The sequence below is a fragment of the Zootoca vivipara genome, chromosome 10 (genome assembly GCF_965207765.1).
Source record: "Zootoca vivipara chromosome 10, rZooViv2.hap1.1, whole genome shotgun sequence".
Classification (NCBI taxonomy): domain Eukaryota; kingdom Metazoa; phylum Chordata; class Lepidosauria; order Squamata; family Lacertidae; genus Zootoca; species Zootoca vivipara.
The window spans coordinates 31,055,576-31,081,705 of NC_142593.1; the positions used below are offsets into that span (position 1 = coordinate 31,055,576).

At 41.3% G+C, this 26,130-nt stretch overlaps 1 protein-coding gene across 2 annotated transcripts in view; it reads left to right on the plus strand.

Annotated features, from left to right (window-relative positions):
- The first annotated feature begins 329 nt into the window (after nucleotides 1–329).
- The window catches only part of HAPLN1 (hyaluronan and proteoglycan link protein 1), a 64,708-nt gene continuing 38,907 nt past the window's right edge, over nucleotides 330–26,130 (plus strand). Inside the window, exon 1 of one of the 2 annotated variants that reach the window (XM_035100010.3) lies at nucleotides 330–504. The gene's annotated coding sequence lies outside the window, so the exon portion shown is untranslated. The other variant, XM_035100006.3, reaches the window with a different exon arrangement.

The window sequence follows — 26,130 nt, forward strand, 5'->3', positions numbered from 1 at the left end:
CTTGACCAGGAATCTCTACAGCACAAAGAATCTTTCCCATGCTGCTTGATCCAAAGATGCAACCGACTCCACTAAAGTTCAGGGCCCGTTTGCCAGCGATTCCCCCCCCCCCAAAAAAAACCCTACATGTTCCCGTGTGGGGCGAGCTGCTGCTGGGAGACTTGCAGGGTAAACCAACGGGATTCCGTTAGTTCTTAGAATTTCTTCGGCGTTTTTCTCCCTCCCCTCTTTCTTTCCCCCGGCTCTTGATCTGCTCCAAGAAACCATCCCAAGAAGAGGAGGAAGGGGGGGGGCGTCAGGAAGAGGGCAGAGCCCACAGAGCCCGGGAGTATCGCATTCCTGAGAAGGTGTCGGCCCTTCGCCCAGCCGTGATCCCTTCACACAGGGAAACTCTTGACAACTTGTTCCACTCGCTGGGCAAAGCCGGGGCGTGGGCGCGGGTGGCGTGAGGGGAGTTGTGAAGCGGCGGAGCCAAGAGGGCAGGGCACCTAGCGAGACCCTGAGGTAAGTGGAGAGGGCGTCAGTCAGGACACGGGGGCAGAAGGGACAAGAGGCCACTTGTGTGAAGAGACGCTGTTGCGCCGGACACTCTGTGGGTGTCTCTCTCTTTCTCTCCGTGCGTGTGTGTTTTGCTTTCGACTTTTCTTCCCCTTCGCTCCTGAGGTTTTGAACGGAGCTCACGCCGAGCTTTCTGGGGAACGTCCTTCGCCTCTGACGTGGTCCCTTCTCGACCGAGAGTGGCGCTCGCTCGCTCTCCCGCCTCACGCGCTCCTCTCGCCTGGATCGGGACTTTCGCTCTCAAAGCCTTCGGCGCGCGAGCCAGAGCGCGCGCAGAAACGACGCCAGGCGAGCGGCCACCGCGCTCAGGGACCAACGTCGCGAGACTTTATTTTGCTCTTTTGAGGGGAGGCATCTTCGCTTTGGAACTTTGAGAAAGGTAAAAAGAGAGAGGTGGGGGGGGAGGTGGGGAGGGAGTCCCGTCAAGCTGCTCTCAACCAATAGACCATAATCTGAAGGCGCCAGTTTTCCTGGGAATGCTCGACCTTCGTGTGAGGGAGGACTTGGAACGAACTTTTCTCCGTTGGTGAGGCGTGGAGCGCTCAGGGAATAGGGGTTGCCATCCCGCCCACCCCTTCTGACAGAGCTCCTCTGGCTTTCAACAGATACAAAGACAGGCATGAATTAGACAGATGCAACTCGCCTCAGCTTTGTGCTAGGGACGTCTTCACCACTAGGCAAACCTGTATTTCAGGGCTGGGGAACCAGTGGCCATCTATATGATGTTAGGCTATAGCTCCCATCATCTCTGAGCATTGGTCATGCTGGCTGGCTGGGGGCTGATGGATGACAGCATCGCATCGGGTTGGACTAGATGATCCTCACGGTTCCTTCCAACTCCACAATTCACAAGCACAGTTCTATGCCCCATCCCTCCCTGCGTAGGATAGCATTCTGTGGAATCTCAGGTAGTGTAGAGAGATGGAAATGGGGTGTCAACCGCTGTCGCTGCTCACATTGACCACATTTATTACCACAGTGACAGCAATGGAAGCAATAGCCATTGTAAACTTCCTAAAGCAAGGGCTAAAATAATTTGAGCATCTTGGTTCGGCAAGAGGAACCAAGGGCAGCCCACCTAGTGATGGACCTAGTGATGGACATGTAAGGAAGCAGAATGGAAGGAAAGAAACAGGAACCCTAGTGAACTTTCACATCTCTGAAGGAAGGTGCATAATTTCACACCTGGCTGTGACCCCTCAGTCTAGAAGAGCCACCACTCTCTGCTTCATTTCCCACATTGGGGGAAGGGGGATTTCCATTCATGCCAGTATGATAGGGTGATCTTGTACCTCAGCACAGGAGGTAATTAGTCTGGGTTAATAAATTATATTGCATGACAATCCTCCTGAGGGTGAAAAGAAGAGTAAGAAGCTTTTAACGAGTGGGAGTCCCTAGCTTGGTTTGTCACCAAGATGAGTCAGCCCCCTACAGTTGGCAGCATTTCATGGGAGAAGGAAAGGATGCATGGATAAGTACCTTTCCTGAATATGCACAAAAAGGATGAAAGGGGCATGAAGAAGTTTACACATCTAGCAAGTGCCCTCCTCTTCTGCACTTTGGGGATGACTGTAGCCTCTGCAATATATTTGTCCGCAACACATTAAAATGGCATGATGGTTTAGTCCCAAATGTGTTGCATATTTTTCCAGCACTGAGTTACTTATGATCAAAACTTTAATAAATTATCAAAAGGCTGTTATTGGATGATAGTAGTAGACTCACGGCAGTGTTATCTCAAGAACCCTAAAAAAGTATTTGTTGTTGTTGCTTTACTTTTATGATAATAATAATCCAAAACACACATCCCAAAACTGACAGTTTTGCAAGAGTTGGGTAGATGCAGGTCTTGGAATTACTAGTGTGTTATACAGCAAGCAATGTGTAAATGAGATTAATGAATGTACGATAATAATCTCCAGAAAGTCCACATATGTTGTTGGTTGGATTTCCCAAAGTGGAAAAAGCATGTATATAGTTTCAATGGGTTGTCATAAAGATCAAATAAATCCCAACATAGTTTCCCCGAATTCTAAACGTCAGTTGAAAAAAAGAATTCCATGAAATGAAACACATATGTTACACTGTGATAAGAGCTTAATGGAAAAGTTAATATCAGTGAGTTTAATATTTTCAATTTGCAAACACTTTTCGTCAGAGTGAAAAGCAAGAAGGTGGTAGCAAAATGAGAGCTTCAGTTATTCTACTCTGGACAAATATGATGTGATGCAATGTGCCTTGTAATGCACATTCCCAGAAGATGAAGGAATTGGTTGGTATTATTGTGCCATTCAAATAACTATATTCTCAAAAGTCAGTTTTTTTGCATATTAAAGTTACAGGCTAACACAATGAGCTGTTAAATTTAAGCCAGGTCTAGATGCATGAGATCTCTTTAGCTCAGTATATTTAGCACTTTCAATTTTGCAAATGCATTACATTTTTTCTTGTGCGTTCTCAAAACTCATTCAATTGTGCCGAACAGCACAAAAAGGGCACATTTCAGCAAAGTAAGTGTGCTTTTTTTTCAGTTGCACTAGTTTCAAGAGTTTGACTAACTCCTCCAGCGAAACCAGCACATTTTGAAAGTGCTTAATTCTGAGCATGCAGGTAAGTGGGTGTTATTCTCCAAGTCACACTGACTCTTAGTTTTGCTGTACTGAGCTGGGGTGGGAGACTAGGAAGGCAGAATTAGAGAGTGGAACCTGTCCAATGTTTGACTAATAGGTGGGGTTTCTATTCCAGCACATTTCTTTCCAAAAGTGCTGAAGTAGGACGCAAAGTAAAATTCCCTGGATTCCCCCCACCCCATTTATCTTAGCACTATACAAGCAATGATCCCACATCAAGGTGATGAGGAAATACGCTTAAGATGTTAGCAGGGATCAGCTTTGTGTTGTTAGTGGAGGCTGATATTCAGCCAGCATCTGATGGCCCAGCTCTCTTCAGTTCAGTTCAGTAAGCAAGAACTATTAAACTATTAAACTGCAATGCATACTCTTAAACTGACAAGCCTTGCAAAATAAAACAACAAGCTCAAATTCAGTATTGAAGAAATGCCTCCTTCAGTATTGAAGAAATGCCTCCTTCAAAGAAACAAGTTCTAAAACCTTCAGTGGTGCAATGAAGAAACATCTGCTCTGTGTGACACATAGGTGCCAAGAGAATAAAATAAAAAAATTCCTTCAGTAGCACCTTAAAGACCAACTAAGTTTTTATTTTGGTATGAGCTTTCGTGTGCATGCACACTTCTTCAGATAACCAAGAGGATGCCAAGAGGATTGTCTTTCTAATTAGCCTTAATGCCCAAGAAGTTTACATTGAATATGAAGGTTTTTTGAAAGTTGGGGTGGGGGGGGGAGAGAGAGGTCTCTTGTTGTTGTAAAGCAGCAATTTAGCCCCAGTGTATCTATATTCTGATTCAGGAAAGAAAATTTTAAAAATGATTTTTTTAAAAGAACCAGAAGTTCATGAGAAGATAATTAATGTAAAGAATAATGTCTCATTCTAATGGAATCAGTTCAATGGTACTCAAACTTAGGGTGACAAATACTGTAAAGAACACTAATTAGTGTAGGCAGAACTTGGCCCATAAAGTAGAAATCTAATAGTTAGCCATAGTTTAGTAGAATTTGAGCTTATAATTGATTGGACCAACACTAGCATTTTAAAGACACTTCATGGGAGGACTCTTTATTGGATGGGTTAGAAAGCTGAGCCATAATTATAAAATGGCAGATGAGAGAAGTATGAAACTGCCCCAGAATCCTCCGTGCTGTGACATGATGCTCATAGGGTTAGTCTCACTTTCTGTTATAGCAGGGCCTGACCAGGTTGGTTGGACCCTGAACCAGGAAAGAGTTAAAGCTGAATTTCATTTGGTGGGCCCATCAGGGGTACAAAAACTTAACAGTCAGCCTATTGGCTTTGCCAACCATTCCTCATCCTCAGTGTGTGCAAAGGTGATGCAGAGTTGCCTGTTCTGTTTCTCATTTGACATTTCTCTAACAGGGTGTCGCCACAGCATTAGTCACACTTCCCAATGTTAGTCATAACGAGCCCCAACCTAAATTCTCACTACAAGACCACAGACCACACCTGTGCTGGCGAACATCACTCCTGTCCTATCCAACCACATCATCACCCAACAGAGGGAATATGCAAAAAAACAAACAAACACCTGGGTGGGTGGGGGAGTGCTGGGAGGGAAAAAGAGTAATCAAAACAGTAAAAAGAGGCCAGAAAAAGAAAGGGGGAAAAGGACCACTCTTCCTTTTCCTTGAAGTACTGTAGATTCCTCAAATGCACCAAGAGGAACATGAGGAAGAGCATCAGTTGCTTGGATACATTAAGGTTGTGTTGTAGATTGAGGCTGGCAGGGACTCGAATCAGAGAGGATCATGGGGAGGGAGGCACTTCATTCCAGAAATGCTCCAAACAGTAATTCTGCATTCTAAATAGACTTCAGTATGTGGGGAACAGAGGAAGGTGACCTTTCTGCTTAGCTGCTGGGGAGGAAAACCTTGTAATCGAGTTTGTGGGTCCCCAAACTCTTTAATGAGTTTCTGGACTCTTGCCAAAACTTGACAACTTCTGGTATTGGCCTTTTTGTAACTCTGAAAACCATGTGTTAATTTTTCCTGTGCAATGATTCATAAATGCTTATCAGAAAATTGTAACTGGGTATCTATGCACAAGTGTATAAACCAGGATTATTCTACATATCATTGGTTTTCCAGTGTGTAGGAAATTACTTCTTTTTCAGAAGAATGAATATGCATGCATGTGCTTGTTTACCTCTTGTCTGCTGTGGGAAGGTTAAAAAAGCAACCACACCCAAACCTATAGCCACCAGTAGGAGAACTGTGCTTGTTCCACACTTCTAGTTCACATGACCTGTCATCAGATTACCAACTTCTTAACACTAAAAGAGTATATAAACGCTATCATTACAACCAGTGTCTAGGAAGCATGTGGTGGAAGAAGGTAGCCGAAAGAGGCGGACCACCAGGGGAAAGGGGTGTATGGGCAATAAAAGCAGTAGGGGAAATCTGGGCTTGCCCCCCCCACCCCAATATCACAATGTGAAACATGCCTCTCCAAAGTTCACAGTCTTGTCCACACCAGAGCTCTTTTTTCATAAATGTTGGAGCATCCACATGATATCCCAGTGTTGCACCAGACCTTCCCCCATTTAAATGCAGGGTTTTCTATTATGGCCATTTCAGGCTTTCTGTGGATTTGGAAAACGCTGCATTTAAAGGGGGAAATGTCCACTAGGGTAAAAGGTGGATTTGCACCCGCCTGTCTCCCCATTAATGTGGTGGCTGCTCCTACATTAATGGGGGGCAGGCAGGCAGGTGCAAATATACATTTTCTCCTAAGATGACTTGTTTCACATTTTCTGCATCCTGTTCTGTACCCTGAAAGATTCTGCTGTACAGTATAGACAGTATTCTGCTTCTAGACTGACTAGTCTGTTTACATAGGTTATGTTGTGAGTCCTATCTTGACCGGCAACCTATTCTATAGCCTTCTAAACATATCAATAATGTAGCTCATTTCTAAGTTGCAAGACTGAGTAGTCAGTACTTGGAACAATCTCTTCTTAAGAGAACAATTGTAAAAGGAGAAAAATGGCATACAAACCCTATGTTGTTCATGCTATTGTGCCTTTTAAAGTTTTGGTCCTGAATTCTCTATGATGAAAATAAGCTCTGATGAAAATAATGATGAAATACGTTGCGCCAAAAATCCATGGGATGACATTCAATGATGTCCACTCACTTGTGCAGTGGAAATCCACTTGTGCAACATAGCTTCCAGATTGTCTTCTCCCCGCTTCCCAACAGTTCAGTGAAGCTTTCTTCCTGTATGTATCACTAGGATCAAAGACCTAAAGATTGTTCAGAGTTGGCTTGCAAGCCATGGGAAGAATTAAAAGCATCTGCAATATTTGCCTCTCTGCTCAAGTGACAATTAAAATGCCTTAAAACACTGAAAGTAGATTATTTATTTGACATTTGAAAATCAGAAATGTCTGTCAAAATATATGATAAAATCCTTTTCAATTTTGTAAAATGTTTAATTGAATCATTTTCAGCTCACAAACATTTTGTGTTTCTACTAAGGAATTGTTAGAAATTCTGGCTTCACAGCTTGCAACCGCTACATGCAGGCATGTGCTTGAAAAGGCAGCTTGTAATTTGTAGGTAACAAAATGTTCTTGGGGGGGACCCCACCCCTAAATGTATTTGGAATTTTAGTCAATGGTGTTTAAGCAGGATTAGAGGAAACAGCTGGCTAAACAAATATTGGGGGCAGAGTGGATGCAATGGTATAAATTAATAATGCTGGTCTTTATTTATGACATGAATGGAAGGTTTTGTGGCAGTATAGTGTATTAGCCATGGTCATCATGTGCCACCTAGTGGATCTGACAGGATTTTACTGCCTTAAAAAAATGTTTTTCTCCAAAAAAAAAAAAACCCCACACTTCTGTAGCCAATCCAGCATATAAATGAACTCTTAACAAGTAATTAACATCTCCTGGCTGGTTTTATTTCCTCAAGAAATTATAGTTATTTCCACTAATAATAACATTAGTTTAACGAAGCAGGGCATTTATTGTTCTGTTGCTAATTCCAAGGGTTTAAGTCACACCACACATACAATAACAGCAATGGCTCTATCTGAATCAAGTTTTAGACATTCATATAAAAAATGCCAATGATCAGAGCTAATGCCAATAATGCTTTCAAAACTTCATTGCAAAAATGAAAGCAATGCCTGTCAAAAATAATTGTGTTCCCCTTTCTAACTTTGCACACAAAAGGCTTAACCACCTTTATAGCATTTCCCAAGATTATCCCACTCTTTCCGATCTTCGTCACCTCTCTTCTTTTCTCCTCCTTCTCTGATTTTGCCCCTGTTGTCTTCATTCTGTCAACTTGCATGCTGTATTATATTTCCTTTCCCAGCGTGGTAAACTTGGCTACAAACCAGGCCAAATTCTGGTTTTTATAATGGGCACAATCTTTTAGACTCGCCCCTTTTAATTTATGAACAGCCCAATTTGATACAGGCAAATTGGAACAGAATCAGAGGAGGGCAATGAAGTTGGCCAGTGGTATGGAAAACAATCCCCATGAGGAGACGTTGAAGGAACTGTAGCTAGGAGAAGAAAACCCTGACTGTCTATTACATGGTAGAGGGCAAAGATTTATTCTTTGCTGCTGCAGAAAGCATAACTAGATCTAACACACTTCAGTTGCCAAGGAAGAGAAATTTGATGATGGAACCAAACACCTAGAGGGTTGTTGAGCTTTTCCTCACTGGAGAATTTTTCAAGCAGAGTTTTAACAGCCATGAGTTGGGAATGAAGAAGCTCCAGATTTCCTGCATCCAGAAAGGGTTGGACATTACATGGCCTAAAAGGCCTTCTCCGACTCATCGGTTAGGAGTTATGCAATTATCTATAAATCTGTCTGTGTATTTAAAGTATTTTAGTTGCTTTTTAGAGCTACAACAAAACAACACCCACACGGGAGCAGGACAATATATAAAGATTTAACAGACACATTAGCAAGCATACGGGAATAATTACAAAGCTGCTCTGTAGCACTTTGGCTTATTATGACTCAATAAAAGGCAGCATTGAACAAGGAGGTCTTTAGCGCTCACCGAAATGCCTGCAGTTGGGGCAAGACTCTACTTGAGGGAGGGAGTTCCTGCAGTTCTGGGGCTACCCCTGAAGTCCACTGCATCTTCAACTGAACCCCACCTAGTAAACAGTCAACAAATGGAGGTTTTGGAGAGCAGGAAATGCTAGAAAGAAACTACAGCTATGAAGGATCCTCCTATTGGTTAGGAGCTATACAGGGCAAGGCAAGTAAGGGGTTATTAGAGTTTCTTAATGTAGATACTTTATGTTTCCCTTTTCATAGTAAACCTATGGATAATTGTTTTATGAATAAAATATTCTACCATTCTATAGAGGAACCCAGGTGGCGCTGTGGGTTAAACCATTGAGCCTAGGGCTTGCTGATCAGAAGGTCAGCGGTTCGAATCCCTGTGACGGGGTGAGCTCCCGTTGCTCGGTCTCAGCTCCTGCCAACCTAGCAGTTCGAAAGCACGTCAAAATGTAAGTAGATAAATAGGAACCGCTACAGCGGGAAGGTAAACGGCATTTCCGTGTGCTGCTCTGGTTCGCCAGAAGTGGCTTTGTCATGCTGGCCACATGACCTGCAAGCTATATGCCGGCTCCCTCGGCCAATAATGTGAGATGAGCGCGCAACCCCAGAGTCGGTCACGACTGGACCTAATGGTCAGGGGTCCCTTTACCATTCTATAGGGACAGGGATAGGTGGTCTGTGAAGCTCTTTTCAATATTAAGATTCAGCAATACTTGCAAAATACAAAACATAACAAGTTTAATTTGAATTTTAGTCACATGGGATGGGGAGATGAAGGAAACAGTAACACTGCCACTATGTGGAAAGATTCCTTGCCCCCTTTACTCAGCTTCAGAACAGGTAGTTTCCCTTTAATTAATACAACAGAGGAAATCCTGAACATTACTGATTGCACTAAAATCAAACATGTAAATGAGGCAGTAGGAACAATCCGCCTGAAGACCATTCTGAGTGCTTGGGAAACTTTTTAAAAACCAAAACCCAGAACTATGTGAAATACTACTTTAATAAGCTGCTGGTATGAGGTATGAGCTAATGGCTGAAGTAAGCAAGAGCTTTCCTTTCTCACGAGAACGGTGAAATTTCCAAAATGCAACCGTGCTTCATAAAATGCAAGCAGATAATGGGGCCAATATATATATCATTTCATAGTTCATGGGTGGAGACAAGAGATCTTTAACAGAAACAAAATTAATAGCTCAGGAGACTGTTACCAGATACTTGCCTCCTGCTTGGAAAATAAATGTCAAATTGACATTTTATCTAGTAGCAAGGGACTATTATCTTGCCACAGCATTCCATTAACAAAATCTCTTAATTATTTTAAAGGCTAACAGAATGACAGTGGAGACAAGGTAGATAAAATGTGTGCATAGCAGATTGTTGAGTAGCAAAAGAAACAAATGCTAGCTTGGGGGAGGGACAGAGAATTAGTAGGATGAGTTGCTGGGGAGCCCAATCAGGGAGAGTGCTGTCGGGTTGCCTGTCCTGCTAGTGAGCTTCGCACAGGCCACTGTGGGAACAGGATGCAGGGCTTTTCTTGTGTTCTTAGCACGAATATAGGATTGGCAAGTGTTCTTCTACACCATTAACATGGTGATGTGTGGTGTGCAGCAAAATCTTGGGCATATTGGCTTCCCTTGGTCCTATTTTGCCACTTCAGGTATGAAGCCTCAGATGAGATATATTTATCCAAACGCTTAATATAGAGTCACTGCTTGATACAAGTCAGACCACTAAGTTACAAGCACCATATGGGAAGCCACTGCATGGTAGCTATATAGTGTGTGTCGCTATGGAGATTCTTTTTTGAGTGTTGCATGTCACAGAGAGAGCAGGTGGAGAGGCTAAAGTGAGAATGCAATGGCAATTCACAGTGCTTCAGATTAGAATGGCCTGTATTTCACAACCATAAAGTGGAGGCCATGTGGTAGAATATAATCATAATCACTAGTTTATTTATATCATAACAATCATATCTAAGGACTTCAATATGGTACAAATTATACAAGGCTTGCACTACTAGAGAATTTTAAGGATTTACAGTGTCTCATGAGAACACAGAAAAGCACTTTATTCTGAGCTAAACCAATTTTCCATCTAGTTTAGTATTGTCTTGCTTTCCAGTCTCAAGCAGAAGTCAGTTACATCCCTATCTGGAAATTTGGACCTAGGATCTTTTGCATGCTCTACTACAGTACTTTGATATCAAAGCATGATATTAACAAATATATCCTTGCCAAATTCAGGTTTCTGATTAATGCTATCTCTTTATGTCCATTATATTATATACAGACATACACATCCATATGCATATGTAGTTATATGCTTGTATAGAATGCATAATGGTTTCATCTGAAAACAAACCATTCGGACCATGGAGGTTGTTTTTGCTGTTCTTCCTGATTGAGAGCCTATTGTTTTAGCCTGTACTACACTATTGCTGACTTATGGTTCTTTGCATACTGGCCATAGATTCCCATTGATTCACAACTGGTACCTCATTGTTTGCATGGCTAGAGGCTGGTACCAACTGTTACTGTTTTAAAGCTCATTTCCGAAAAGCTCACATCACAATGCAAACCTATTCATTTAAACACCAGTCCCATGAATAAATGATGAAAACACGGTGTCAGATTTTGTATAACTATTCCTGGAAGAGAAACACAAATGTGCCTTTCAGAACTTGATCAACATATTAGAGAAGCGTGAGAAAGGCATTAGGATGTGAATGGATTTTACAGCGTTGAAGGGATACCGGTAAATTCATTGGGTTGGTGGACCCAAAGTTTGGTTAAAAATTAAAAAGTTGTTTTCAAAGGAATATAGGATGGATTGTAGGGAAATCATGCTATCATGCATAGCTCACACTTGCATGTACAGTGGTACCTCGGGTTACAAACACTTCAGATTACAAACTCCACTAACCCAGAAATAGTACCTCAGGTTAAGAACTTTGCTTCAGGATGAGAACAGAAATCGTGCTCCATTGGCCCGGCAGCAGCAGGAGGCCCCATTAGCTAAAGTGGTGCTTCAGGTTAAGAACAGTGTCAGGTTAAGAACGGACCTCCGGAACGAATTAAGTTCTCAATGACACCTTTTGACTCGCTTGCTTATCCTCTGATCAGTGGGCATAGTTTTAAGAGGAACTTCATGTGCCTCAACATCATTGCTTATAATGGAACAGTCATGTGTGGGTCCAGTAGCCAAAGACTTTCTCAAGGGCTGTACTTTTTTTTCTATTTGAGCAATTTACCCATCTCCTAAGGTTACTTGGGTATAAATAAAAAATATTGGTGCTGGAAATTTATGTCTCAGTCTTGAGAGACTGTTCAATCCTGGGCTATTTGTCCAATTCACAAAACATTTTTGTGATTGTGACTTAACATTATGCTTGGGTTATTTGGAATTGTAGCTTACAGAAGAGCTCGAAGAATATACCATCTTGTAAAAATCCATGCACATTTTTGAAAATTCCACATGCACTACCCTATTGAGAAAACAGTCTTTATTTTCTTTCTCCATGTTTTAAAATGTTTGACTATCATATCCTTATTATGACTACCATACCCTTGTTATGAGGATCATATAAATAACTAACAATAACAAAAAAAATGGCATTATTAGCCGAATTAAAAATAGTAGGCAATACCGGTAATATTCATCCAAAATTATGAACATAGTAAATCAGAAGCGATAACTGAATGGGGATATGATCATTATTGGTGAATTCTAACTGTGCATGTTCTGGTTAATTCTGCATTATTAATTTATATATAATAGTGTACATTGTGCTTCCACCCAGTGGCATGCTCTTTTATTGTATGATACAATAAAAGTTGACACTGTCATTTCTGCTTGAAAACACCAGCTGAGCTTTTCAGAAAACAAAAATTTCAGAATTCCGAGAAAATTAGGGCACAGTTTTAATTTTACTTAAGTCGCAGAAACCTAACAGTCATTTTATGGAATTTTAACTGTACAATTACAGAAATGATCTTACTGCTTTTAGTTTGTCGAGTATGTATCATTTGTATTTTACTTCATTTAATCATGCTGTACACTGCCTCATTAGCTTTTAGCTGTAAGGTGGATTATAAATGTGCAAGACAGAACAAGTAAGATAACTAAATCCTCAATACGCCATTGCATTTGTAAAATCAAGAAAATTCATTTTTCCTTTGGTCCATTGAAATATATTGCACCTGTGCTCTAGGAGTAACCAACTTGGTCCCCTCCAGACATAGTTGGACTCCAACTTCCATAATCCCTGACTGCTCGCCATTCTGGTGTCCCAACATCCTCTGGAAAGCACCACAATGGCTACCTCTGGCCTGGACTACAGGATCTCCTGATTTATGTAAGTGTTTCTCGTAGACTGTGCTGATCAGACACAGTCAGACAAGGACAGCATTTGGGTGAATGTGTGCATAGTCTGGTTCAAAATGGAAATAGAAAGTAATGGGAGTCAACAAACTGAGCTCCTTCAGGATTTGCACATGTTTAACCACATTCTGGTTTCACCTTATTTTTGAAGACTTTTAGGATGTGGCGTTTCATGATCTCGATGCTTGAACCATTCACAAAACAATTCATCATAAATTTATGTTTATGCCATGGAATAGTTTATGGTGTTTATCCAGTGGAAAAAGTCAACTTGTGTTTACTTCAAGCTGCAAAAATATGTTTGCATGAAATGCATAAATCATCTTCAAAGTACCTTGGTCTAAATAAAGTTTGGACTTGAGGTTTTGTTATGAATTGATGGCATTTCAAGCTCCATTTTCAATTACATATTCTTGTAAATGTTGTTGTGACACATCAGTTATTTCTTTTGACTTATGTTAGTATGTTGGCTAACTCAGGATCCTCCCCTCATCAACTCCATTCAGCAGTTATTCCTGGCAATGTGTGCCTTTGAACCTGGTTTTAGCAATGTTTATGCCAGTGTACTTGCTTATTTGCGTGATTTGTTTCCACTGATAAACAGAGTAAGGCGATTCCTAACCATAGATTCCGCTCACTAAGAAAAGAGACCTTGTTTTTCACATTCAAAACAGAACATTTTCAACAGTAATATCTTATTTCTTTGAAGGTTCATTCCAACATAGAGTCTAATAAACTCAAATTAGTTGCCCTAGAGTCACACAGTTAATAGCATATGCAGGCTAATAATCCCTCTCAACTTCACACTGCCTACAAGGTGAAGCAGTAAATTTGAGGTTGCAATCAATACTAGAAGACAAGGGAGAAATACCCACTATAATCAAAAGCTCTTTCCTGCTATCTGTTGTCATAGCAGGGTAAGTTAAAACTTAAGGTGCACCACAGAAAATGGGGAGAATATTGCTTCTCCAGTATCAAAACATGATATTCCGAATGAAAAAATAGTTGTGCTTGAGGCCCATTACACTTAGCAGGTTTAAGTTAATTGCACTTCACTGCTAATTAGTGCAATGGCATTAACTATATCTGGAGCAGGGTGTAATGATCTGTGGTATGCAGGATTGTTGATTTGGGATGGAATCTGATTAGCAACATTTCAGTGTTCTATAGTTCAAGAGTAGCAAACTAGTTGTTGGAGGGCCCAGTCAGCCTGGTCAGTAGTCAGGGATGATAGAAATTGTAGTCCAACAACATCTGGAGTGCCACAGTTTAGCCACCCTGGCTGTAGTCAGTATCAACCCAGGATACACCTCTGACTCAACAATTTTGGCAACATTAGTGACAAAATTACTGACATCCAGCAATCATTAATGTTCTTTTAGGGTTGCTTCCTAGCTCTAGGTTTTACCCATTAATTTAAGTGATCCTATTATTCATGTTATCCAAACAGTCAATGTTATAATATACTGCATTTTAGGAAACAGACTGATAAAAATCCAGAGTTTACAATCCTTCAAAATGTATTGCTGTCAATAACCAAAGGTTGCCTAGAGGAAATTAAGAGATAATGTCACTTGAATAAAAGATAGACAATAGTCTCTCACTATCGGGGGGGGGGGGTATTCTAGCCCTTACAGAAATGCTGTCTTGTGTGAAACACATCGCTTCATTTCAAATCAAGTAACACTGATCTAATCATCGGAGGCTTATTTCCAATAGGTAGGATGACCTATTTAAAGGTAAAGGGACCCCTGACCATTAGGTCCATTCGTGACCAACTCTGGGGTTGCAGCACTCATCTCACATTATTGGCCGAGGGAGCCGGTGTATAGCTTCCAGGTCATGTGGCCAGCATGACAAAGCTGCTTCTGGCGAACCAGAGCAGCACACGGAGACACTGTTTACCTTCCCACTGTAGTGGTACCTATTTATCTACTTGCGCTTTGACATGCTTTCAAACTGCTAGGTTGCCAGGAGCTGGGACCGAGCAACAAGAGCTCACCCCGTCGCGGGGATTCAAACCGCTGACCTTCTGATTGGCAAGCCCTAGGCTCTGTGGTTTAACCGACAGCGCCACCCGCGTCCCTAAGGTGACCTATTTAGGTGGTGCTATTTTATCTGAAGAGGAATTCAAAGGGCAGAGCAAGAGTCCAAGCTAGGACCATTGTTTGTTGACCCAGTTTAATGTTCTGAGTCCTTGCCAGAACTGAATTAGAACTGACAGGATGAGGGGAACCTGTCATTATCAGATGTAAGCTCCATGCCATGAGAGGAGTTCACAATTCTATAAAGGTGCAGAAGAACGGTGTCCTCAATCCATGCTCATACAGCCAGTGCTGCAAGTGATAGACCTAGAGGAAGCATCGCCGTTGCTCAGAAATCACAGCACCTTCCCTCAGCTCCAGATAACTGGGCAAAGTGGAATACTAACTTGACTCCTCCCATATTTGCAAGAAAGAAGCCTGTCCACTGATGATGGGGCAGAGGGAGGGTCAGTATCTTTCTAAGTGCAAGAATGAAGTACATCTAAAATGTGGCAGGGAAACACCACAGCTTATTGTCTGTGAAATATATGCATTGGGCACATGTAGGTTTATTCCCATCAAGAGTATGTAAAAGATAATGCTATCCAAAAACACATCCCTCCTGTTGGTGATACAACACAGAAAGAAAAGCAATTAGAGAAAAGCATTGCGAATGAATGCATGGAAGTTTCAGGTTCAAGGGACCCACACTGGCAACTTTAAGCTTGAATCAAGCACTGATGACACAGTAGAAAATTTTCGGTGAAGGGAGGATTTTTCTTCCAGCCTAATACCTAGTCAGCAGCTTCTGATTGGTGGGTTTTGGCTTCAGCCTCCAGTGTTGTCCCTCTGTGAAGCAGCATCCCTACTTACAAGGGCAGCTGGTGATAATCTTTAACTTCAAAGTGGCTGTAAATATGCTTGACTACTTGGCATGGCTGCGGAGCTCAGAATAATTATTTGAATGAGCCCAATTCGAATGCTTCTGGGAAAAGCAACTTCTTTATTCTTCCTGAAATATAGATGACACAGGAATAAGTCAAAGATACAGCTGCATGAAATAGATAAGTTAAGGACTAGAAAAGTCATGTTATCCTTAAAATACAGATTTCGATTTAATACTAGCAGGAATTTTGGCAGAATTTCTTATCAGGCAAAGGTAGTGATATTCCAAATACAATTCTTTTTCTGTCTCCTAACCCTCAGCCACAGGGATTAAGGATTCTTAGAGGTGAATTTGCGATACCAGCAAATAGTTAGAAGGAGGCTTCACTGCCAAGGAATCTGCAGCTGCCATTTCAAAATTGCAGGAACGCATTTTAAAAAAAATAATAATCAAATGCTCAGAGCAACAATGACCAAGGTAATCACCTAAATATATGGCAGTCTCGCATGGGAATCAGGATAGCCACTCTTCCGCTATTGCAGTAAAAGGGATGTTATAATACAAGCAGCATTTGTATGGAATACATTAGCTCCTAATTCCTTCCTATAGCAAAGTATTTAATAAAGGCTAATTGTATTACTTTGTTAGAATTCGTATTCCATTAGTTAATTGTTGCTGCCATTTATTTGCAATGTTTTATTTTTTTTATTGGGTGAGATCCATAGTAATTCAGTCCCTCTTCTCCTGGGTTGCGTGAGGAGTTTGACCTAGGCACAGATGTTCCTGCACCCAGCTCTGCCATTGAAGCTGGCATAAAATCTATTGAAACATGAGCTGATCCCACTTCTATCACATGACAGCATTGCATCCTGTCTGGTACCGATTGCTGTACTGGCTCCAAAGTAGTGTAACAATGGTTTTCCATCCCTTGCCTTCTACCCCAGCTGTCATGTGCAGCAGCGCTGCAGCTGTGGCTATTGTCCTGCTGCTCCACAAAGCCCCACCAGTTGGCATCCAGAATTTGGATTGTCCCCTTAATCATACTTGGAGTAGACTCACTGAAATCCACTGCACTTAATTTAGTCATGGCTAACTTGAGCCTAGGACTTGCCGATTAGAAGGTCGGTGGTTCGAATCCCTGCGATGGGGTGAGCTCCCGTTGCTTGGTCCCAGCTCCTGCCAACCTAGCAGTTCGAAAGCACGTCAAAGTGCAAGTAGATAAATAGGTACCGCTACAGTGGGAAGGTAAACGGTGTTTCTGTGTGCTGCTCTGGTTCGCCATAAGCGGCTTTGTCATGCTGGCCACATGACCTGGAAGCTGTACGCCGGCTCCCTCAGCCAATAATGCGAGATGAGCGCCGCAACCCCAGAGTCGGTCACGACTGGACCTAATGGTCAGGGGTCCCAAAAGAGGTTCAGTCTGTGCTGATCTCCTTTTTGTGGTAACCTTGCTGGGAATACAGTCCGGTTTAAGATAATGAGCAGGAGCATGCTTTGGTGCTCAGGGTCTTCTTTTAGGCTTCTCATGGGTGTCTGTGAGAAACAGAATGCTAGGCTAGATGGACCTTTGGTCTGATCCAGCAGCACTCTTCTTTCACATGTGAATGTGCAATGTACCCACAGGAAATCAGCTGTGATGCTGTTGGCAAACCCCCAGACTGACCTGAAGCCTCCAGATTTGAGTGCCTTCTCCCTCCCTCCCCAGGTTGCAGAGGCTTGAATCTGCAGGTAGCTAAGAGAGGGAGAGTGTGGCCACACACACACACACACACACACACACACACGACTATGTATGCAGTTTGCAAGATTTAGCCCATTTGGAGCTGGGGAAAGGGGAACTTCCCATTTGGCTACAGAGTATTGGAAGTCTGGAAACAGAGTTGCTCTTCCACTTCCAGCTTAAATCAGAACAGCACTGATTGGGTGCTGCTAAATTATCCATACCTGGATGCTACATTTTTCCAACATGGCAAGCATCTCACTTCAACCTTCCTATGGCTGACAAAAAAAAAAGCAAGGGGAAAGAGTGAATCCTTAGGCATAACCATTCATAAAGAGTGGTGCAGAGCTGCACAGCAGTCTCCAGCGACCAGCATTCCTTTTCTGACAATTTTGCTCAAGGTTAGATAGCAATATGCTATAGCTCTTGCCTAGTGCAATTCATTCTCTGCATCCCATATAGTGAAAACTTGCTGAACCTATTCTCTTATTTACATTTGGGACACACCTGGGTGAGCTAGTTTTTATCATCTTGTGCTAATCTCCTAAAACCACATTGCTACAATGTATACAACAAGCAAGGTTAAAGCAAAATGAAAGTGTTAGAAGATACATCATATTATCTAGAAGAAAGCATAAATGTGTGGAATATACTAATAAATTAGACTCTGCTACAGTATTTCACTGCTGGAGAAAAAGCAAAAGAAATACCTAGCCTCCCAACAAAAAAAAAAAAGTTTGGAGAAAGAACAATACTGTTACTGTACTAAAGACTGTGAAACATTACCATCAAGGTATGTAGAAAAAGAAACAGGTGGTTCGGTGAATCACACCAGCTCTTCTCAACATGCTGTGTTTGATGCCTGAGCTTTGGATAAAGAAAGAAAATGTCATGAGCAGGAATGAAAATGGGAAAGAAGGGTTGCAGTGGGGCCAATTAACTATCATCACTCTATCTGAAAGTAGAGATATGATGGCCTCCAGCAAAGAAAATATGGCAGCCAATGCTGAAGAAAGGAACTTGTTAATGTTAAGAAACATTAATTGTGAAGGTGCAGGAACAGAAACCAGATCAGCAGTATCTGTTGGTCACTTGCCTGTTCCAGGATACTGAATATATGGGACAGGCATCTCCCTCTCTCTTTCTTCTTGTATCTGATGGTGGGTTTACACTAGCACTTCTACACCCCCCCCCAAAAAAATTCCAATTCCCCTACCTCCTGCAACCTCCTGTGTCATACGGTAGGGCATGCTGAATTTTTCAACTTTAAAATTCCAAAAATGAGGGGTGCTAAAATTGTAAAACATGACTTGAAATTAAAAAAAGATATTTTGGTTAAATTAATATAATGTAATTTAGCTCAGTAAGTACAATATGTGAAAAATTGCCTCGAAATGGTTAATAATTAATGATTAATAATGATTGCCAAGTACTTGCACTTATATTGTTTATTATTATTAAAATAAGTAAAATGATTGTCAAGTACTTGCAGTTATATCATATATTATTATTGTTTATTGTTTATTATTATGTAGCCTTACCTGACATTTTCAGCAGGCAAAATTTCAGTTATTTGGTTTTTCAAGAGCAGTTTATGTTAAGGTTACCAGATTTTTTTCAATGAATCCGGGGACACTTTTCAGCTTCCTACTAAATAGATGGATTTTGTCAGGGGACTGATTTGTAAATCTGGGGAAAGTCCCCAGGAAATGGGGACATCTGGTAACCTTAGTTAATGTGCTTTTTAATCAAATGTAGATTTACCAAGCTCAATTTTGTCAGATCACAAAAATAATAGCTTATTTGAATTATTCACACACCCCAAAAACATATTTTTAAGTACCCTCCCTGAAGAAATTTTCAAAAATTAAGTTTCACCCCCCTAAAGTGACATTCCTTAGTTAAAGTTGTACCTTGGTTTTTGGACAGCTTAATTTTCGAAAGTTTTGGCTCCCGAACACTGCAAACCCGGAAGTGATTGTTCTGGTTTGTGAACTTTTTTTGATAGCTGAACATCTGATGGGGCTTCCACGGCTTCCAATTGGCTGCAGGAGCTTCCTGCAGCCAATCAGAAGCCGCACATTGGTTTCTGAACATTTTGGAAGTCGAACGGACTTCTGGAACAGATTCCGTTCGACTTCCAAGGTACGACTGTATACAGTAGCTGTTCAACTTCAGACATTCTTGGAAGGTGTGCATTACCTTGACTTGTTTCATCTTGAGTTGAGCCTTGGGTTTCATACCAAAATGGCTCTCTTTGCTCTGATGTGTGACCTATTTCAGGAGTAAGATGACCTTGCTACTCCTTGATTTCTCAGTGGTTTTTTATACAATTGACCATGATACCCTATTTGATCTGCTCTGTGATTTGGAAACTGGAATCACTGTTCTCATGGCCTGGGTGGTGACATATGTGTGTTTGCACCTACAATTCCAAAATAACTCCATAATTTATTTATTTTTAAAAACCTCCACTGCAATCTCATTGCAGCCTAGTTACTGTAGTAATCCATAGGCCTGAATGCTACAAAATATGTGACCAGACTGCAAGCTAATACACATCTTGTTCAACTTTTGATAATAATTACTGAAGCTATCTCAGCTCCACCAAGCCATATCGCTTACTCGCAGGAGCAAAACCATTAGGCCAGGCAAGATGCTTGCATTTAATTTAAATATTGCAAAGATATGACAAATTAAAATCAGATAGGTCAGCACTTCCACTCAAGTACGCTTTAATAAATATGCACTAGGATTGTAAAACAATTATTCTATTAATGGTTGATGCAGATTTGCATGAACTGCCGGGTCTTCAGCAAACCTACACATTAGTGATCCTTGCTGTGCTAGCAGAATATAACAGACAGTGATATTGGTTCTGTGTTTGGTAGATCCCAAGCTTAACAATCATTTGCTGATGGACCAAATCTTAGAATCACATCACTCCATTGCTTAAAGCAGGGATCAGCAACCTTTTTCAGCAGGGGGCCGGTCCACCGTCCCTCAGACCATGTGGTGGGCCGGTCTATATATGTTTTTTTTGGGGGGGTGGATGAATAAATTCCTATGCCCCATAAATAACTCAGAAATGCAGTTTAAATAAAAGGACACATTCTACTCATGTTAAAACACGCTGATTCCCGGACCGTCCATGGGCCGGATTGAGAAGGCGATTGGGACGTATCCAGTTTCCTCCCCCTGGCTTAAAGAGCTTGCAAATGAAATTAAAGTATGTTTCAGCTTTTCATATAATTTTATCCAGCCAGCTACAAATGTTTAAATGTGGCTGAAGTGGGGGGGGGCAACTTTCCATTCAACAAGCCCTTTTAGGTGTTTAATAAACATGGAGAGTGGGGGACCTTCCATCCTCACTCTCAGTGTCTCATACATTTATCCAAAGATCTGAACAATTATATGCACATGGACTCTGCATGTTCAAATAGAAGTACAAGTGAGAGGCTCCCAGTTGCACAGGGAGAATCAATACTTGTATGTGCATAGCTCTACTGAGGTGTCTGAATCTTAATCAAGGATCTTGTTTTGTCTTATCCATAGGCTGTCTGCTACCCAAAGACAGTTACCAATTGTTGGAAACTTCCTGGAGTATAATAAAAAAAATTCCTTCAGTAGCACCTTAAAGACCAACTAAGTTTATATTTTGGTATGAGCTTTCGTGTGCATGCACACTTCTTCAGATACACTTGGTGTATCTGAAGAAGTGTGCATGCACACGAAAGCTCATACCAAAATATAAACTTAGTTGGTCTTTAAGGTGCTACTGAAGGAATTATTTTTTTATTTTGCTTCGACTCAGACCAACACGGCTACCTACCTGTTCCTGGAGTATGGCAGACTCCACCACCCCTGCAAAAAGGTACCTACTTTTAGAAGTAAGGAACAAAGAATACAATTTCACTTTCAGTGGTGTTCATTTAGTCTGATATAATCAAATCCATTACCTAAAATAAATTAGATTGGCAGAATATATGTGGGGCTGTGTGTGTACAAATCTGACACGTAGAAGCTGAGAAATACTTCGTTATTTGGAATACAGCCTATTGTTCTCCTCTGTAGAACCTAGCAGGTTGGCAAGGGGCCTGTACACGTTATTTGCTTACTATCACTTCCTTATATCCACCGCACATTTAAATGATAACAGGTATCCATTGTACTCAGATTTCTTTTATGAGATTTCTCAAGATTTGATATGATATGATATTTGTATTACAAAATGACTACCTGTCCTAGCAATGTATTTATGCACTTGATATAAATGACATCTGGTTGGTATTCAACCAGGTTTCTTTTTTACCCAGAGTAGACCTATTGAAATCAATAGGCCTCATTTAGGCATGTTCATTCACTTCAGTGGATCTGCCCTGAGTAAAACTTAGTTGAATCCCATGCATAATGTGCAAAATTATCTTGAACAGAAATTACAAGAACACTTTCCCCCTCATATATGTTTTTATTTTGTTTTATAGGTTTGTTTTTTGTTTACCATACATATGAGAATAGATATTCTTGCAAGAAAGTTTCCATTTACAAGAGCGAAACACAACAATGATAAATGAAGTATTTTCAACACAAATCTAACAGGTTTCCAAAATTATTCTCAATATTCATCATTCTACATTAATGCTAATGTAAGAAAACAGGGAACACCTTATCATGCAAATGTGTTTGCTTACACTATAGACCTAACTAGCAGGTATTTTTAGAAGATGGTCACTTTGAAGACGAGAATGCATAGCAATGGAGGAAGAGGACTGGTACTCTTCAGCAGGCACAGATTTGGCCTCAGGACTTCCAGTTGCGTATTCCATATGTAATGTGTATAATAATTCTACATTATCTGTTATGTTGTGCTTATTAGGCCTTGGTTATATCTTTATTATATTGAAAAAAATCATATCCTTTTACAGAGCTATAGTGTTTGGGGTACAGTTCTTGTCTCCTATTTCTAGGGAGAGCCAAATGTCTACCTTTCAGACTTCTCTAGTTATCAGTGTGTATTGTACGTGTGTAGGAACTTTTACCTTTCTGTAGGGCTTGGAAGGTATGATATCTAGGGCCAGATTAAGACATGCTGAGGCCCGAAGCTATGTTAAGTTTTAGAAGCCCCATAGTATTACCCCCTCCCCACCCCAAAAAGTGCATTATTATGTAAAATTTAGTGCTGGTGAGGTTGTATTTAGAGGCCCCTCGTAGCCTGAGCCCTTGAGCTGTAGTTCACCTAGCCTGTGTGAAAATTTGGCACTGATGGTTACCATTTCAAATTATATTAGGAGTCTCCTAGTTCAGGAAATGGTTGCATAAATGTCTCCCCTTCAGACTTTTACAGAAATAAGGGTATTTTGGACGAGGCATGTACAAAGTTTCAACTTCCTAGCTAATGGAGTAAATGCCATAAGTGTTTCAGTGTACACTTGAGTTCCTTTTACACATTACACAGTGTAAAGGAACTGCAGAAACAGAGCAAGAAGTGGGGTCACACTGCGGTTCTAGCACAAGAATTTGATGTCAGAAGTGAGGCCGGAAGCCCGGCCACACTTCTTCTTCACATCATGAGTGCCCTACACTTTTCTTCCATCTGTTCTAGGAGACAGGTGCACAATTGTCTCCCTTTCAGATTTTTAGCATCATCAGTGGCATCTTGGGCTATATGCTTGCAACAAGGAATTTTCCCCCAGGGAAAAATCTCTCTAACCAGTTCAGGGATTTGAAGGGAAGGAGGATGCATGTTAGCCATTTCTGTTCCCGTGGGCTGCAGCTGCAGCCCTATACATCTTGAGTAGGAAGATCTGAAGGGGGAAGCTTTAGTGTGTTGTATTGTGTTTTCCCGTGTCTTCAATGCACCAAGGTCTCTTCAACTGAAGAGACGCGCGATCAACCGGAAGTCTCTTGTAATTCCAACCCTTAGAATCCTCCATGTGAATGGATCCCCCAACCATGCAGGATTCCCGTTCATGTGAAAGATTCTGAACATGAATACACTTAACATCCACTTAACACAACAAGATATCCTGTTCAGATCTACAGTACTTTTCAATACATTGCAGCAGGGAAGGGGACAATGGAGGAAGGTGTTCTGGGGACCTATGGAAGTCAACACCTAAGTTTACTGTTTTGGGGGAGAAAAGCATCAGCGTCCCTTATACTTGTCTAATAAACAGTAAGTCTTGGATCATTTACCAAATTCCAGGGTTCTTTCTAACAGACTGGGAAATATCCTAGCATTTTCAGTACTTCAGTCTGTCAATCAGTAAAGCCCAGGCAAATATAGACTCATCTGAGGCTATCAATCAATAATGTAGCTTAGCCATGCATCAGAACTAAAGCATGATAATCTATAACCCTCTTTGACCCTTGGAAAAGATTTTGCTTATTTCTGTATGAATCTTCCACTTCATTAAATAATGTTGTCTGCATTTTTTCCCTTGTTGAATATTCAGAACCAATACACTTTGTTAAGAAAGTCTTTTATGGTCCCCTAGACAGAGGCACACATACACATGTAAACAGATATGTTTTGTCCATTTGGGATTTTCTTGTGAGTGCTTTTCATTCTGTCACACGCAGACAGGAAGTTTCTTATTTATTTTTTCCCCTCGGTGGAACTTTGTGTGACTAAATTGTTTACCTGGGAACTACACAAAACCTAGGCCTTAAAATTTTTCTCTTGCTGGTGCCATTTGCAACATGTACAAAGTGTTTTTCAAGGTGAGACAAACCACAGCAGGAGGTTAACAGAGTGCAAAAAAAGAAAGAAAGAAAATCCTCTGTTCTTGCCAGACTTGGTGACCTGAGGTGTATTTAGCCAGTTGTTCTGGACAGTTATTCTGGACAAGGTTCTACAACATGGTTTTGGAGTCTATAATTCAGCCACATTCTGCTGAAAGTAACTGAATAGCACAAATAACTTTCCCACATGTTCCTATAGCAGGTTTTTCATATCCCCATTCACACCACAGTGCATCTAGCTGGCAAATATTATTCAGAATAGAAACCCACTCAAAAATAGGTATTTAGACAGCCACGTCTTTAATAGACACTTCAGACAGGGCTAGGTATGGGGATTTTGCTGCCAGAGGCAGAGGACAACAAAATGCCTCCCTCCCCTGGCCTACCCATTGCAAGTATTGAAGCCGATCAGATTGGCAGTTGAATTTTTACTTTGGTGCCGGCATTGGAACAGCATTCTCCACCACACCTGAGCATAGGAGCTTAAGAAGGGCCTTGCTGCATAGGCCAAAGACCAACCTAATCCAGCATATTTTCCCAGTGGCCAGGCATATGCCTATGGGAAGCCAACAGCACAAAAACAAAACTATGCCGTGATAAATCCCTGAAATGAGATATTGATAAGGTGAACCAAATTTGGATATTTTGCAAAAGAAATCATTACAAAAAGAAACATATTGGGTACACAGGTTTGCATCCCTGACACCTACAGGCCTCAACACGAATATGGACTTTAGTCCTTTCTTGTAAATACCCATTTTCATCAATTCCAAGAACGTTAAATATAAGGCCACAAATATCAATTTCTTTAAGAAGTTAGCTTGGATTTATTTTTCAGATCAAGAGCGCTTACAGTGTTGTTCTGTGATTATAAACAAGGATAGTTCCTTTTCATTTTACAATCATACTCATTACTATTATCCTATATAATAAAGTCCCTGTGTCTCTGCGTCCAGTCCCTGTGTCCCTGGGTTTGCGCTACTGCGCATGTGCCCCACGGACAGCCGTTGGGATTTGGAACGCAGAGACACTTCGGAGAGGGGAGCTTGGTGCCCACTCGGCCCGGCAGGGAGACTAGCCAGGCTGAGGTGGTGAGGCGGGCACGAGGACCACCCCCCCCCAAGCCGGCCGCTCCCCTTCAATCCCTGCTATGCAATTTTCAATTCTTTTCAGAGCTTACAGCTCCTGTTTAGTTTTGATTATAACGAAACCTCAGCCCCTTAACATTTTCCTTCTGAGGAAACAGATAGAGATTTTCCAGTGAAACGAGTCACTTAGCCGACAGCTCGTCCAGGTTTACTTTATTTAAAAGGTTATTTCAAGATAGTCATGTCTTTTTTTATATCCCAGTTTCTTTTGGGAAATTTAAACCTATTATGTTTCTTTGAGTAATCATTAGTTGAGTTTTAGGATTATTCACCTTATCAATATCTTGTTTCAGGGATTTATCACGGCATAGTTTTGTTTTTGCACTGATTATACATTTCCGTGATTGTCTTTTTTGCCATATGGGAAGCCAACAAGCAGGAACAGACTATCTCAGCCAGCTGATTCAGGGAACACAAAGCAGGCTGCATAGTCCATACAGCTTTGTCCTCTAACACCTGGCTGCTGTTCCTTGTCTGTTAGCACCTGGTACCTACCGGTAAGGCAGCTACCTAACTTTCCCTAATGGTAGTTCTGGTTGTATAAGCTTCAGGCATTCAAGATCCAGGCAGGAATAGTTACAGGTAGGTAGCCGTGTTGGTCTGAGTCGAAGCAAAATAAAAAAATTCCTTCAGTAGCACCTTAAAGACCAACTAAGTTTATATTTTGGTATGAGCTTTCGTGTGCATGCACACTTCTTCAGATACACTTCTTCAGTGGAATAGTAAGCTCTCTTTCTGGCCTATAGGGATGCATTAGAGCCTATATGTGTTAGAATGCTCAGATCTAGTCATCACATTTACAGCTTTATACAAGGGGGCACTGCCTAGCCATTCCCTCATGGAAAACTAATCTGAGTTATCAACCATCCCTTTCATACACAAATTGTTGTATCTGTCCCCACCTCTGCCCCTTCCCCCCTCCTCCCTTTTTCCTTGTGTGCCATGCCTTTTTAGAGTATGAGCCTGAGGA